This window comes from Apostichopus japonicus, chromosome 12 (genome assembly GCF_037975245.1).
Source record: "Apostichopus japonicus isolate 1M-3 chromosome 12, ASM3797524v1, whole genome shotgun sequence".
Taxonomy (NCBI): domain Eukaryota; kingdom Metazoa; phylum Echinodermata; class Holothuroidea; order Aspidochirotida; family Stichopodidae; genus Apostichopus; species Apostichopus japonicus.
This window is the reverse complement of record NC_092572.1, coordinates 18275231-18292935: the sequence shown is the minus strand read 5'-3', so window position 1 is coordinate 18292935 and position 17705 is coordinate 18275231. Positions and strand designations below refer to the sequence as shown.

Genomic DNA, 17705 nt, shown 5'->3' with positions numbered 1-17705 from the left:
TCGAATAATACCTTCTTGTTTTCATCATAATTCACGTCATATTTATTAGAATTGATATAATGATATAAACGATAGTGTTGACAAGACTCAAAGTTCGATAAGACTGGTTATTCTTGTTCCCTAAAATGCCTTAACTGAAGGTATGAGTTGCAGTAACCGATTGTAATCGTGTGACCGTCAACGATACAAAATGGCCGACGACTTATTGTAGGCCGATGTATATCTGCAGTACTTTGTTATAACGCCATTTCATTCACTGATCGACCAGGAAACTGCAGTTCTGTTTCCCATCAACACCAATGGCGTTATAACAACTTAATTGAGGGTAATTGGAAGTCTAAATTAAACAAGAATTATAAAGAAACAAATAAGAACGAATGAATAAAAACTTGATGTTTTGCCGTCGATCGTGCTTATATTACCTGGGATGTATCCCTGGTGAATATGGTGCACAAGTTAAACGTTGAACTTGCTTTATGGAAGTATGTATACTAGGCAGTTGACAGAAACGTACAGTGAAAAATATGGTTATTTGCATTTCACATCCTAAATGGTCTACACAATTAATAGTCAATACTCTCATCATCCATCTACCACCTAGTGCTAAAAAATCCAAACAAGCCAATGCGGTACCCATTATGTCTATGGATATGTCTCATAACTAGAATATTTATATGTATATAAAATATAAACACATTAATACTTTTTTTAGTGATGATTAAAACATTCCATGAGATGTTTGTATCAAACTGTTTTGTTACCATCAAATTCTTCATAACTATTTACTGAAAAAAATTAAATTAAGACAAAATGTGTATCTTGTAGCGATATATTACGGACGATCTTTTTCCATCTTTTTCCATTACAGCTTTATACTGACAGCAATCGAAGAAGCAAGGATGGAAATAACAACGATTATTTTGTCTCTAGAGGTATCGATGATACTAGGTTTAGGTGAGATTAACTGAACATTGTTCAACTTAGTTATGTATTAGAATTCAATATATGTATATTTCGTTAGCAAATGAAAAAGTTGTTTTTATAATGCATAAAGGATTAATCCAATCAAAAATCATTTATTAATAAACAAGAAAGCCGATTTACAATACTTTGTACATGAGTGATTGTAATATATATTGCTTATAACAGAAGAAATCCCCTCCCCCATCCCTCTGGTGTTTTCTCGCTAAATTTGACATGAAAACGTTGATGTAACTCCACACAAGGTTCTTGTACGTAAGAGGGTGGATCCATATGAGACAACTATAAGGTGCATCCAATTTACTTGTCATCCTGAAAAACAGGTGTTCAGACTGAGCTATGTCAATCTCACATAAACTTTGACCACAAAAAGCGAAAGTGTTGTGTATCCACATAGTATGGACTTACATATGATGCCTCAATATTATCAAAGCTTTCTTGGTTTCATGTTTACAAATTTTTCAGACCTATGTTGACGGCAAATGAACTTTGAACTTCAATTGTAATAAAGTTCTTGTATACTTACCACATACTTAGTTTTAGTATCTGAATTACCTAGTGAGCAAGGTTTTTAAGCTTTTGTTGACCGGAAACAACATTTGACATCACAGATTTAATCTACATACCAATATTAGTTCATCCATGATTCAATTTTTGAGGTGTTAATTTATCTTGAGCTCAAATGACTTTGACCCCCACCAATTTCAATTTGTGGGTGCCTCCTTTATCTGTTGTGATTGGCAATGTGGAGAATCTGTGACTTGGTTGGGTTGAGTTCCATTCTCCAGTTGTTACACCAGTTGTGTATTGGGTTGTCTGGTTGTGGCTGGCCCTATTCATCAGCATATTGCTAAATTTGATGCAGGCGTTGTCTTGGTGAGGAGTGTCTTCGACGTACAGGATGCATAGGATGGGGCTGATGATGCTTCCTTGGGGCGTACCGTTGGTGAGTTGTAGTAGTGAGTAGAGTGATTAACCAATTTTTAAGTTGATGATTCGATGAGACAGGAATCTGGCAATCCATCTTGTAAATTTGGCCGGGAAATGATACTTTCTGGTTTTGAGTAGTAGACCCTCGTGCCATATTCTGTCGAAGGATTTTTCTGCATCGAAGAAGGCTGCTATTGTATGATGAAATTTGGCTTTAGGCGTTGACATGTCTTCCAAATCCAATGATATAAGACGCTATCATGTTATAACATTTGCAAAATATTCTTTTTTATCAGCACATGGCCTACATTGCAATGAGAAGGAGTATGCCACATTCGGCCAAGATGTCGTTATAGATTGTCAGCTAAGATTTTTCAGTAATGTATACTGGTACAGTGAGAAAAACTCGTTTGAAAGTCCCCTTGTGAAAATCGAGAACAAGCAGAAAGTAATCCTAGAATCTGGAGAAGGAAACTATGATATTTCGGAGACAGGAGCTTTGTTGATCAAAGACGTAGTGGAAGAGCGCTGTGGTTTATACAAGCTCGTAAGTTTTAACAAAGATGGATCCTTCGAAGAAGCTTTTGTTCTCTTAGAACTTTTAAGTAAGTGTATTTCCCTGAATGAAAGAAATGGTTTATATAAATCGCATTTTGTCTGATGACGCATGAAAACGTACACTGAGGCAAATTTTCTTCAAATATTAAAATATTACATTGTGGATTGTCACGAGTACCTTGATTATTAACTCATTCTACATCGACAAGTTACTGTAACGCCGAATCATTAAAAAAATAGTCTCTACGGGCAGGGAAGTTTGCATAAATAATACATATTAATGGTGTGATTATCTTGCTTTACAATGGTTACAAACAACATTCCAAAGTTAAGAATCAGTTAGTTTGTGTTGATCATTATAGATACCACATTTGAGTTAAAATGTTCAATTGTAAGCCAGCCAACGTGTAAGTTGTATAATAATCCCTTTCGGGTTTCTCCAACAATATTGTGGTCGCTTAAGCGTCGTACAAATAACTGCTGATTTGAATGATATAACTGATGCATAATGAAGCTTTAAGGAACTATTTGTTAATTTTTCGTCGCAGATAAGCCTCATCAAGAATGTCTGGTGGTGTCCCTTTGTGATTCCTGCTACTGTAGTTCTGACGCAGAGACCAACCACAATGTATCTTGCAGTGTCCTTGGTGCTCGTCCTCAAGTAAACGTCAGCATAATCACTGAAAATGAAGACCTCTACAATGTTACCGTCCGGCATAATACAGATACGGATACTTTTGATACTATTGCTTACATGGAGGTTTCGATAGATACTTGTGGTTCAAAACTATCAGTGAGATGCACTGTCGTTGGAAGTAACATATTCGGCATTAAGGACAGCTCTATTGATCTAAATTCAGGTAAACGTTTGTATGAAACCTTTTTGTATATTAACCAGAACGCTAAAGGCCTAGTGCTTCCTTGCCCAATTTGATATGACTGACCACAAATGGTCTTCTAATATTGTGCTTTATTCACTTCAAATAATGAATAAGGTATACTCATAAGGTCAACTGATATATATATATATATATATATATATATATATATATATATATATATATATATATATATATATATAGACATGTATTTCCCATGTGACATCAACTGACTGAATGTCAAGGGCCAATTTTTTCTTCCTTTTGAACTTGGTTTGTTAAGTTGAATGCCAAATGCATTAATTTAGTACTCACTTAGTACTCAAGTCCGAATGGCAACATAAATAAATAAAATGTTAACAAAGCGACAACAACAAACAGCAATCTTGAACCTTGTTTTCGATAATTAATTCCTTGTAGCACCATGCATTCAAACCACCGACACACTCACTGACGCCACAGCGTAGGATGAAGAAATATTTGCTTTCCTCGATGATTTGAGATTAGTAATTGTTGTAGCTTTCGTCGTGACAGCGGTAGTGATATTTATGGTCGTTATCGTCTGTGTTACTGTATGTAGAAAAGGTAAGGAATTGTCCCATATTAATTTATATATATATATATATATATATATATATATATATATATATATATATATATATATATATATATATATTACCCTTACCATTTAGATAATTTTAGACATATGTTAATTATTTCTAATGTTAATTTCTAAGTAGTACGTTAACTATACATCCACAGCAGTGCGTCTATATTCATGTTACGACAAAAACAAGAAAAACAAAAGAATCATGACAAAACGTATGTGTATTTGTAAATTGGTGTGCTTACACGTAAACCAAGAACCTTATTTATTTGTGGCAGATATAAATGCTTTGTTAACGGTTGATTTTAATACAACAGGTAAATATTTTAACATTAATACCCAACATCAATATGAAGTTCCTCTCTGAGATATCTGTTTTGCATATTTAAATGTTATGTCATTATCTTCCTTGGAATGCAGCAGTATATATTCGTACGTACTATAGTTACGTACATTTTGCATTCACAGCTCGATATGCATAATCGTGCTACTGTAACAAAATAATCTGGACAACCCTCCAATAAAAGTGTACATTAACGGATATACGTGTCGCCTTTGCGTATACAGCTGTGATCATAAAATAAATTGTACTTTGTTGGTTTAATTTTCAAACGTTGCTCGCCAGTCACTGCACCGGTTTACCGTGCACCCCTTGAGAGACGGTCTTCCCAGGCTGTCAAGTTGCATGCTCCATCTGCCAAATTTTCTGAAATACTGGACAAATCCGATAGCAACCTCCCAAATGACAAAATAGGTACTATTACGGTACTGATCTAAAATCTGCAGAATGACTCCAGACCGCGGTGGGACAAGTACAGGAAAGAAAGTATCTATGGAAGCAATTGATTCTTTCCAGATACTTTTCAAACTGGGAGACATCCTGTACTACTGGGATATAAAAAGATATCGTGTACTCTAGAGAAATACTATAGAGAAAGCCAGAAAGTGTCATATCCGTGCATCTAGTGGCACAAAACATGATACAGTTGGCACCATGGTTGAGCTTGGGCAAATGTGGACTTACCTTTTGGGGCCTATTTACATTGCTGTACAGATCCTTGTTACGCCACATCCGCCAACCCCAGAACCCACCAAACCGACTCAATTTGTACTGTTAACTCTGTTATTGTACCTAAGTAATTTGATTTGCACTGCTTTCACGTTATTAGAAAAATCAAAGTGTGGTTCCCACCTTCTGCCTATCTTCTGTGTTTGTGTTTACTACCATAGGATGATTATAGGTGGTTTCATCAGTTCTCGTACTTTAGCAATAATGAACTTGGAACAGAGAGATCACCGTAACTAGAAACTATATGTTTTATTTATTTCAATCGGTTTTTGGGACTGGAAAGCAGATCAATATTTCAGCAGTCAGACAATGAAATCATCTTCTTAGATTTGCCGCTGTGATTTTAACAGTTGTATATACATGTTACATTGTGTAAACTACAATTTTGTAAAGTTTGGTTTGAATATGTCATATATTTGTATCCCGCTTATTATAAAGCTTGTTGAACGTTCTGAAAGATTGAGTGAATGTGAATATCATTACTGAAGTCATCTTTTGCACATAGTCAACACGAGTCTCAACGATGTTATTCCTCTCTGAAATGGAATTTTTAATTATAAAAGTTTAAAACGTAAATTGGAAACATTTTTCTTTTAAAGGAATGACTGACAACTCCCAAAAGGAATATCAGGAGAATAACTTCGAATTGGTATGTCGATGTAGTGTGTAATATCAACATATTGTGCAAACCGATATAGTATGTAATATCAATAAAGTGTGTAATATCAATATAGTGTGTGATATCAATATAGTGCGTACATCAATATAGTGTGTAATATTAATACAGTAGGCAATATCAATATAGTAGGCAATATCAATATAGTTGGCAATATCAATATAGTAATAACTATTTATATTATGATATTTAAATTTTCAACAACCATTCCTTGTGCTATAAGAATATTGCTTTATTACAATGTTAAAAATAAACTATACGCAATACAATTAGAAAAAATGTTGATAGATATTAACAATCCATATATTGCCAGATTTTACTAGTTACATGCATAAATGTGGTGGTTCTTAGATCTTTGGGAGTATCTACGTGTAGGCTGTATTTCCCGACATTGGTTATAGCGTTTCTTTGAATGGGACTTTGTATTACTAAATATTAAATTACACGGATCGCTATTTTTCATGCAACATAGTCAATTTGTAATCAACAACATTCAACCATCAAATTAATTTGTTTTTTGCAGAAAAGACTATCATTTCCAACTTTTTTTAAGTGCCATGTTTCTATCGTCCACAGAATGCAACAAAACCTCTTCTCAAACATTCATCTCATGTATCAAAAGGTATGTAGTGCATGATTCAGTTTTGATAATTGTAGTTTTTCTCTCAACATGTAAAGACAAGGCAATCAACAAAAGGAAGTCGTCCCTTTAAGGAAATGCTACAAAAAACGCGTATAAGTATGTCAATGATGTTACATGACTAATTCAAATCCTATTTTCGAAAACGAGAACATTCCTAAACAAAATTATCAATTTGTTGTAACCAATGTTTAACAAACATTTAAAAGTTATTCTTTTCGCCAGAATGTTGATGAAAATTAAGACTAAACCTGTCATATAATTTTTTTTTGTGACTCTTCTTGTTTCAAGGAGAAATGGAAAAGTTGATAAAACATCTTCAAGATCGATATCAGTCGATGAGCTACATCAAACCACTGCCATGGGGAGAGAAGGTTCTCATCGATGAACTCTACACTGACACTATATGTCATGTAACTTATCCGAATCGCCCCACAGAAACCAAGACCAGCACATCATTGCTGGATCCAAAGGTCTCTCAAAACATAAAGAGGGCGTTGTTTATTGCAGATATTGGTCATGGGAAGGCAACACTTCGTCAGTATTTAGCCTGTCAATGGTCAAAGAAGACACTAAATGAAAAGAAAAAAGAAATCCTTTTTATCTTGCCACTGACAGGAATCGACATAAATACCGGTATTGGAGAGCAATTACATCAAACTTTGCCAGTAGATATGAATATCTCACGTGAACAACTGTGTGACATTATACTGAAAGGTAAATGTCATCTACTGCTGGATGGATTAGACGAAATAAACCAACAAGAAAATACTAGCAGTACACATTTTGTCTCACCTGGTGATATTTCATTACAACGTTTATTGAACGAGTCCATGTTGAATCAATACCCACATCTGAGATTATGGGTTACATCACGTAAGATAGATCAGTCAAAGTGTATTTATGGAAAGCCATACGTTGAAGTGGAGATTTTAGGATTCGATGCAGACGAAATAAAAACATACGTCCGTAAAACATTGGATTATTACAAAAGACTGAAGCCATGTGAGAAAAGAATGATACATAAAGATGGTTTAATTGATTCGTCAGACGTTCCAAAATATAAAGAAACAAGTGAAGAGAATGATGAAGAGATAATAAAGAAAACAATTTCTACCTTAAACCAAAATGACTTATTGCAAATCTTTAAAGACACACCGTTGTTTATTGTTATGTTTATTCATATCATAATGTCAAAGCTACTCCAAATCAATGGGGCAATCAAGGAGCTGAACATCAACAAGATGTCTTCATTAGTTAGTTCAGTCATAACTTGCCTCGACAGAAGGTTCCTGGAGAAGCAGGGTAACGAAAAGTTGTCAAGAGAGCTACGACCGTTGCGTATGAAACTCGCAAAAGCATCTTTAAACTATGATTTAGATATAGGTGAATCGATTAAAAACTTTGATCTTAACGAAGCACGTCTCCAAGCTCATGAATTATAAATGGCTCAATCTATTGGATATACAAAACCCATTAAAGCGTTACATAGTGTTGGCGTGTCAAAATCTGACTATAGTGTGTTCTCTCATGATTATATCCAAGAGCTTTTTATTGCGGAATACATTGTTTTAGAGGATTTAGACGTTTTACAGAAGATCTTACGCGCTGTGAAAGCCAACAAGATAGAAGAAAATATAAGAAGTTTCCGAATTTTACGATTTTTTTGCGGCATTTGTACAACTACAAAGAGAGTAGAAGCATTGAGGTTCTTATTGCAAAATGGATGCTGGAATACATTAGCAGATTGCATGTTCGAATCGAAAAACGTTGAGGATATTGTTGATAAGGAATTTAAAGCAGAATCTGTCAAACCGTCGAATCTTTTGCAGAACTATACGTCACATTCTATGATGAAGGTTGTGCGTTTAGATGAGCGATATCATCAGAATGCTTTTAAACTGTTTATGGCAAAGTGCTTACGTTCAAATGTAAGTTAAGTTATTTATTATATCCACATAATGTATTCAGAAGTCATTCCCATCAAGTCACCAAAAGGCTTATTTGATACAAACTGGTGAAGAATAACTTGAAATCAAGTGACAGTTGTCAGCGGAGGGTTTTTACACTCAGCAATGTTAACTTGTTTATTTTTTGTAACGTTTGATTATCTTTCGATGCATTTGATTTCACAAATGTTATCATCTCGGCTGTTTAGTACCAACTTGATTAACCCTTGAAACTTCACAGGGGCCCATTGGGATCTCGGCAGTTTTTGGATACTTATACATAAACGTGTATTTGATTCAGTGTTGGTGTAATGCCATAGTATTTAATATATATTGTATATATATTGTTAATTCATCGTACATTCCGAACAATTCCCGCTAATTATCTCTGATATTGTTTTATTTAAATTTACTCACTGCCTAAGTAATGCAATGCCAGTTTCATAGATAACATTTTTCACATTAAAAGTGCATAATTATGCGGATAGGGAGTGGTGTCTTAGACTTCGATCAGTGACAGTTTTTTTTTATACTTTTACAAGCAGTTTAAAGCTACTGCTAAAATTTGTTCTACAAAATCTGCTGCGGAGTCCGTGCTCAGAAATGATATAAATATGTAGTAACCGTGTAGATTTTTGTAACTTTATGTTTAATGCAAACTGGCCTTGAATAGCATTCTTTATTAGTAGTACACAGCTCTTTCTGCCAAAAGCATGTTTCATCCATATAATGCAATATAGGTAAAGGCGGTATAGACATACAAATAATTAACTGGGTTTCGGCAGGAAAGTTTGCTGGTTAGGATAACTTCTTCTCTGCACACAACAACTGCGTAATTAAATAATAACTTGGCCTTCACGAAAAGGAAGTGAAAAGTAAAATTTAGCGGGTCATTACCTTGAAGTAATTAAACAACCGGTGAATCCGTATCCTTGCCGGCGAATCGGCTAGTCCCGATAATAGACGTGTAGTAGTTAAGCAAAACAGGCCTCCTTACGACCCAATGCTTTTTCATCTAGATATCTAGATGACTTCTTTTATTCTAATATAATTTATATTCGGCTAGTCTAGAAAATTTAATATAATACTAATTCGGCTCGTCTAGAAGTACAGGTCAAATGGCCCCTTTATTGTGTCATTTGTTTTTGTCACACCGTTAAGAGATGTTTATTTGTTAATAGTGAACAATTAGAAGGAATGATTTTGTGTGTCTCTCAATTGGGTATGTGAGTCGTTCATTACATTACATATCAAGAAAATAAGTCACCATCTAACGTAACGCTCAGCATAATATCACTGGATTTTAACATTCTACAAGATGCAGGTACAGAACTTAGGGTGACAGTTTACAATCGAAATGTTTTGTTTCATCGTTCTAAACTGTATTGATTTTATTACAAAAATGACGGTAATATTTAAATAAAAAGCATATTAAAATCATTTGATGATAAACTTTCAAAAACTAGATAAATAACTCTATGAATTCCTTGTTTTCAATACTTTTCAGTACATTTTGGAAAGTTCCCCTTCATTCCCGTCAAAATGGATATTTAAGCGACCTTCTGTCCCCATCTAAGCTTTTTGAAAATCTTGCGGAGGGAGTAATGTTCTTTTAGTAAGCGAAGAAAGTATTTAGCTTTAAATTACATATTTGCCTATACCTTTATAAGCATTGTAGATTTTTTGGCAAAAGTTTTATTAAGTTTTACTGGAATTAGTAGGCTGTTGATTTTATTGACCATCTCTGTAATTGTAAATCTGGCATGTAGAGAATAGTTAAACTGACGACTAATCTCATATCTTTTCAGCAATACTTTGATTCACCTAGAAACCGGTTATCGACCAGTGCATATAGAATGAAGTTGTGAATTACACACACTTAGAAACACATTTATTGCAAACCAATTACACTTATTAATACCATGTCGTGAGAGGAATACGTCAGCTATAGTATATTTAACAATTTTCATGTGAGTTATTCCATGATGAGTTGGTCGACGTTTTATTAAAATTGGTATTATTTTTATTTTTGGAAGTTAAACTTTGACTCAATATCTATCGGTGAAGAGTGCCCATTGGATTTCCTGCTGTCACTGACGCTGCCTATGGTCGACACCGTTGAATTGCGTAATATCGCCTGCGACAATAAAGAAAGTAGTCATACGGTCAAGAAAATCATTGGATGGGCGAAGAGCACAAATGTCAACAGTCGGATCAGGTAAGATAAAATATCTTAATCATTAGACTTCTTTCAGTTTTGGTTGTGACAGAAGAATTTATTGACAACAACTAACAGCCAAACACAATGAAATTTGTTGAAGTAAACTTGTGCCTTATACTTAGTGGCTACATAGTATGACTAACTTAAATATTATTTTGTAATTTGCCAAGGTAATATGACTAACTTAAATATTAATTGTAATTTGCCAAGGAGATAAGAAAGCTGGCATTCCTAACTTTCAACCAACCGAATTTTCTTTGTGCTATTAATTATTCATTCTTGCAGATTTTTGAAAGGCAATGTTCCTGCAAATATTGACCCCGAATGGATAAGCAAATGCAATATCACAAGTAAGTTTAAAAGTTATGTAACTTTAATCCTGTGTTTATAACGGTAAGTGATGTTCAATATTGTGTGTCAACAATTACTGATTAACAGATACATTCCACTTCAAATGGACGACTAAGTTTAAAAAGAACTTAACTAATTTAATCATCAACAATTTCAATTACGAGTTAATCATTTCATGTAAAAATTCTAATTTTATTTGTCAATAACATGGGATTTGTTTGTCCGAAAATATTATTTAAAAAAACGACTTCTTTCTTAATCACTTTCCACACAGACACTAGATAAAGATTGTCCATCATGTTTCAGGATTGTTTATGAGACCCATATTTATAACTACATCATTTTTATAATAATTGGCGCCTTTCGTTTTCTTACCAGCTGAGTAGGAAGTCTAATTTCAGGAAAATACCAAAGACAAGACTTAACAGCTGTCCATCGGGCACTAGTACTTATAAGATTTGTTATAAATAACTTTCGTTTTCATGTTGCTGTCTTATTATTATCTTTAAAATTAAAATCTAGTTGAAGATTAAACCTACTGAAAGATCATAGGGTCTGGGGGATTTTCTCGATGAAGATTTTAATGTAATACACAACGCAAGTAATGGCGTACAATATGTGCATACACTGTGTGTGTATGCGAACAATGCACGCGTCGTTATTCTCCAACCAGCATGTAAACTCATTTCATTATGCCTTAGATGTGTTACTTATACAATGATTCGCTTTGTCCATTTTGTCTAAGATTCAAAGAGTGACTTAGACTTCGCATTGGGTGGAAGGTTTATAATATCAGGCCACCATATCTGATGTCATATTTGGAGAATGTATGTAATGTGAATATTTGCCTTTGTATATATACTGTGGCCAATATGTACATTACCAATGTACGTACATACAAGCGCGTTGAGCATGAAAGTTCACCGGTGGTTTAGACACACCCGTACGACCAATTAGGCTGCTATAGCAGTTCATACTGTAAACACATAACAGCGTGACGTGTTATTGACATGTTAGATGGAAATATATACGTGCAATTTCGTATTGTAAAACAAATTGATATGAAACAATGTACAGGTAACATATGATGTATTTCCAACAATCTTTATTAATTATCTAAATGTAGTTACAAGAGTTACTATTATGACTATAGATGCTACATTTACCGACTTTGAAAGATAGAAAAGCTAGGCTGATACTTGTTGTTCATCGATGTTGTGTTTCAGTTGCATATAACTCTGACGGAAGCGGCAGAGGAAACGACAAAATTTTGGACCTCGAAAGCGGGACTTGGAAGAAATCTACCATTAAAGGTAAAATAAAGTAAATGTGTGGGTAACCTGTCTATATAGTACTCAATACCGCACACGAATCAGACTAGAATTAGGAAATGATGTCATGAAGGTAAACCTCACATGCACAAAAAGAGTTTTTAGAATAATTTACGTCTACTTGCGTATTACATAACTTTTTCAATTGGCCTGCAAATATAACTGAACGGTGATAATCTTTCCTTATCCTTGTCGTATGTTTGAGGCATATGAAACATAATTTGAACTAATGAGACCATTGCATATGTGATACAAAGTGTTACTTGGAGTTATTTCAACGGGATAATCCTACACGAGATACCTGCAGTTCTCGCTGTATTAATTTAAAATATTAATTCATGTGATATTGATTGTGACTACAACATTTGTCATATGACCATACAATGTTTTGATTTCTGACTTTGGAAATTAATAGAAATTTATTAGTACTTTCCTGATATGATGGTACCTAGATGAACGAACTCCTTAAGCGAAAATGTCATTTGTAATACAATATATAGTACAGAGTCACCTTGTGTAAGTTGAAATTAAGGAACTAGTTATTGACCCACGAGAAAGCATGTTGGTATACATTTATTGATTTCTTTTATCTTTCAGAAAAACATATTTTTCAAGATTTAAAGGCCAAGGCCATCTCACAAATCTCTACAACCTAACCCCGGTCATTGGTAACTTGTCACACCTACACACCAAAGTGTGAACAATTTAATCAATCTCTCCCGCGGCACCACAGTGCACCACAACCACGTGTCCCCAGGGGGACTTCTTATAGGGTGCTGCCACAAACCAGCGCACACAACTATATATACAAGTTACCTCGCAAGTCCCCATTATCCACCTGGGTGAAGAGGGCAATGGAGATAAAGTGCCTTGCCCAAGGGCACAACGCACTGATCTGGCCAGGACTCGAACCTGTAATCCTTAGATCACAAGTCCACCGGCTAAACGCCCTCATTCAATCAGTTCAACCAGTAATTGATTTCAAGAAGACCTGCCTTAATATATGGAGTGATGTGGAGTGCCCCCATCTCGATAACCGGTAACTGGTGAACCATATAGGGTATTTCACCAGTAAATGAAAAATAAACGCAATCAGTTCCAAGTTATAACACTTTTTTTTATATGTCGCACCATGAAGTGATTAACATAATATCGTGAACCGATATGACAGCAAACTGTTGTGGACGATTCAGTACATCGCAAGAGTATTTCGAGCCTTATCGACTTTTGAAAGTGTTTTAACATAATGCGTACTGAGACACTAATTACTACACTTATAACGACGTTGACTTGCATAAAGTATAGACTCGTTCGATGTTTTGTGCATCAATTGATAAAAAAGTGGCTTAATTGCGCAGGCTGTCATATTGGGGGACAGATTTCTTTAGGTATGAACCTGAACGGAAGGCTAGAGGTTAGTGTGGAGGTCCTCCATCGAAAAATAATGTAGGATTAAACATCAAATATTGCATTCTAATGTACATCTTTATTATCGATTGAGAAATGTTCTTCCCCGGCTTAACTTGCACAAAAATGTGGATGACGATGGGAGGTGGTGACCAAAGTGAGACGAATACAGACTCATTGAAACCAGAAATATGGAGAGACAAGTAAATGGGTGTGTTTGCAAGTTACAAGACATGTAAATAGACATGAAAACACATTCAGAAGATAAACGGTTTATCATAATCAAATGTAGAGGTTATAAACTATAAATATACCAACATACTTACAATTTTAGACTTGAAATTGGTTCATGAGAATGAACCAACACATGAGTTCAAGAACTAATGAGAATATTTCGATTTGTAAAGGCATTTTGAATACAAAGAAGAGTCAGCGTTTCATTTCTTATTTGAATATATACTATTGAGTGATATTTAAAATAATGTATTTTTTCAGTACGTTCATTCACTATACTTTAAGCTATGCAGTAAATAAATCTCAGCCAAACATTAGCGTCAAGTTATTTCTCATGTAAACATGTTCATACATATCCAGGTGTATACGTGAAGATTTCAAATATTAGAATACTCTCATATAATAATAACCATTTGATGTCCTCCTTCTCTTTTTAAATAACATCAGTGTAATACATTCCGTTACAATATCTGTCTGTATCAGTCTCCATGATATAGTGTACCCCTGTTAGCGGACACTATAGCTAATGCTACACCGGAAATATGTTGCACTATATGATGTGATCACTACTCGCTTTCTTGAAAAGTCGTATTTAAATTTCCATTTTCTGTTAATATTATCTCTCAAATTTTTCACAATGCATTTTAATAATCTAGATCCTTCAAAAGAACATTTGTTCTGTGAATTAATGACTGATACGTTTTTAAAAGGATTTCACTGATCATGTTACTCTACTTTTTATAGACTAGATCTTTATAAATTCATTTCTCAAAGCATTTCTTTGAGATTATGTTATCAAACTTTGCAGAGTATTGTAATATAGTATTGATATTGTTTAGTAGTTATGCAAATCTGTATGGACATCTGGAAACATATACTACCGACTAGATAAACATTTCCAAATAACATTATTCATTTGTCTATTTCGCAATCAAATATAGTTATATGAACCTCTAAAGTCATACTATTGATTTAGGCTTAACAAAGATCAACGGTTAAGGTACAAGAACGTTTTTTGCTTACAGTTGCAAAATGTGCTGACAGTCATCCTGCATGCCTGTAGTCATACTGAATGCTAAGTTTAATTGTGTATGTCTTCATTCATACTGTGTGTGTAGTCATACTGAATGCTAGGTTTCATTTAGTATGTCTACATTTATACTGTGTGCGTGTAGGCATACTGAATGCTAGGTTTCATTATGTAGGTCTTCATTCATACTGTGTGTGTAGTCATACTGAATGCTAAGTTTCATTCAGTATGCCTACATTCATTCACACAGCATGCATGTAGTCATACTGAATGCTTAGTGTCATTTAGTATGTCTACATTTATACTGTGTGCGTGCATGTAGGCATACTGAAGGCTAAGTTTATTCTGTATGTCTTCATTCATACTGTGCGTGTGTAGTCATAGTGAATGCTAAGTTTCGTTCTGTATATCTTCATACATACTGTGTGTAGTCATACCGAATGCTAAGTTTGATTCTGTGTGCCTTCAATCATACTGTATACATTGTAAGTCATAACATCATTCATATTGGATAGATGAGATGTTTATTCATAGTTAAAAGTATGAATGGAAATCGTACAGCTGTTATTATTAGCACTCTCAGTAATTTTGTCAAAAATTCCATCATCCATGCAAAACCATGTAACTTTAGCACATTGCAAAAAAGTTTATCAAAGTGATCATTATAAAATTACAAGTCTTTCTCAGTCATTTTTGAATCTTACAAAGGTTGTTACAATGTACAAGATTTAACGTTCATATTTAGATTTTAAACGTGTTTGTCACCATTATACATGTTGCCGTCAAAATGTTTATTTTCTTATCAACCTGATTATTTCTCATCCAGTTATATTCTCATTTAGGCTACTGGGATTCTACAGTGTGACGATGAGCTGTAGTGAAGCTGATAAGTATTAATGCAATGTGGAGCAAGGTACATGATTTGATTGGTGCATGTACCCAAAAACAGATTGAACAAGTTTATGTTAATTAATTTTGAAAGTTTCTGTGGAACACCAATGTCATTTGGGGGGGGGGGGGTTGGAGGGGGGTGAGCAAGACATTTGACTGGGAACCCCACCCCGCCGATTACTCCACCATCCTGGGTGACCTTTCTTAAAAAGTGTTCTGGCATATTTACCTATACTCGTGATTGGATATAGATATAGAATAAGTAATCGTAGTCTCGCTGAGATTCTTGTACGAAAGGGGAATACATCTTAGCTAGCCTTACTTGTACAGTAATGAAAGAACATGTTGATAAAAAGCACACAAGGAACATGTAAATTGACGTTTTGATGAGATGAATCAAACATGATATCCACAATTAAACAGAGGAATATTTTATTTGCTCAGGGTTCCCGATGACAGTGGGGCTATGACCATAGGCGTAGGAGCCTCATTTGATTTGGGGGGGGGGGGCTGTAACGACTTGCCCGAAAAATGTAACCAAAATTTTTTCGCGCGCTCCGCGCGCGTTCCACATGTCAATGTGCATATCATATAGGCATCTGTAAGTTATTACATCACCTGCCAATAACATAAAATCATTTTCAGTGTTATTACCCTTCCATATTGGTTAGAATTATTGGGGAAGTCGTTACAACAATAATGATAATAATAATAATATAAGTTTAACCATTGAAAAGCACATTGCAAATTCTTCATCTTTCACTAGGTGCCAGTGGCGGAGCTAGGGGGTATTGGTCGGGGGGGGAGAGAATGGTCTGTAGGGGCGCTTTTGACACTATCTAAGCGGAGCGCCACCACAGGTTGGCGCGGAGCGTACAGAAATTTTTTGAGTAAAGTTACTCCCTAGATCGCCGGAAATGACCAAATGACCCTTGCAGGGCCTTGCTAATTTGCAGATAAACGAAGAATAAATAGGTGTAATCGCCATTTGTCCGAAAATTGCACCAACAAAATGTGACAAATGTTAATAGGTATTTGAGAGCGCAATAAAAAAGTCAATAATCGCGAATAAGTAAAAAGCTGAAAGGGCGCCAGCAGTCCATTTGAGTCCGTCAGGGGGGCATCCGACCCTTTTGACTGTACGGACGCTCCGCCACTGGTAGGTGCACGCAAAATTCTCAGCATATTGCCCAAATTTTCACCCAAACAAAATGGTTGGGGGGGCTGCAGCCCCCCCCCCACCTCCTGCGCCTATGGCTATGACCATCCAATCATTTTTACGAAAAAGTCTTCATGCGGGTGGCTATTTCAGCATCACTAAAAATTGGTGTGACTCTAGTCTACATCCCTCACCTTCACAGAGTACGAGACAAAATCAAACTTGAGCTGATGTCTCTGATGATACGTTATCTGAATACTCGTCCACCAATGTCTTAAAATAATTACGGCAACTCGAAATCAAAAGAAAGTGATATTAAAATGTTTTCTACAAACTTAAACCAAGAGACTTTTTGACCAAATAGTGGCGATGGAGTAAACATGAAAAACCTTGAGTAGACAAATTATATATATTTGCATATTGATCGCAACTTTAAATACACATTAAAAACTTAGAAACACCTAAAATGTTTATAAAGCAGTTTCTTCTATGCAGTGCGCAAAGAGAGGCCAGGGATCATGCCCCCCCCCCTTCCCGCCGCCTCTTATTATAATGTCGTGTAAAATAGTCATTGTAAAATGCAGATGGAATTATACTTTTCAGTTCCACTGGTAGAAAGAATTTCAAAACAAGACAACAAAAAAACAGCTACACAAACAGGTTATCCTCGGTTTTAATATATATATATATATATATATATATATGTATATATATATATATATATATATATATATATATATATATATATATATTTATTTATCAATAGGTTTGTTATCAATACATAACCTTAAGG

General features: G+C 34.9%; 3 protein-coding genes across 12 annotated transcripts in view; 2 read left to right on the top strand and 1 right to left on the bottom strand.

Annotated features, from left to right (window-relative positions):
* Positions 1-17705, bottom strand: part of LOC139976836 (fibroblast growth factor receptor 2-like) — a 139882-nt gene that overhangs the window by 41926 nt on the left and 80251 nt on the right. The gene's annotated exons all lie outside the window — the stretch shown is intronic.
* Positions 1-17705, top strand: part of LOC139976834 (uncharacterized) — a 120452-nt gene that overhangs the window by 33664 nt on the left and 69083 nt on the right. Inside the window, exons 10-11 of one of the 5 annotated variants that reach the window (XR_011796290.1) lie at positions 12087-12173; positions 12789-12923. The exons of the other annotated variants lie outside the window; for them this stretch is intronic. The gene's annotated coding sequence lies outside the window, so the exon portion shown is untranslated. Of the gene's footprint in view, positions 1-12086; positions 12174-12788; positions 12924-17705 lie in introns of those variants that run through there. 5 annotated transcript variants of the gene reach the window in all.
* LOC139976839 (uncharacterized) overlaps positions 1-17705 on the top strand; it is a 60603-nt gene that overhangs the window by 50 nt on the left and 42848 nt on the right. The window lies entirely within an intron of this gene.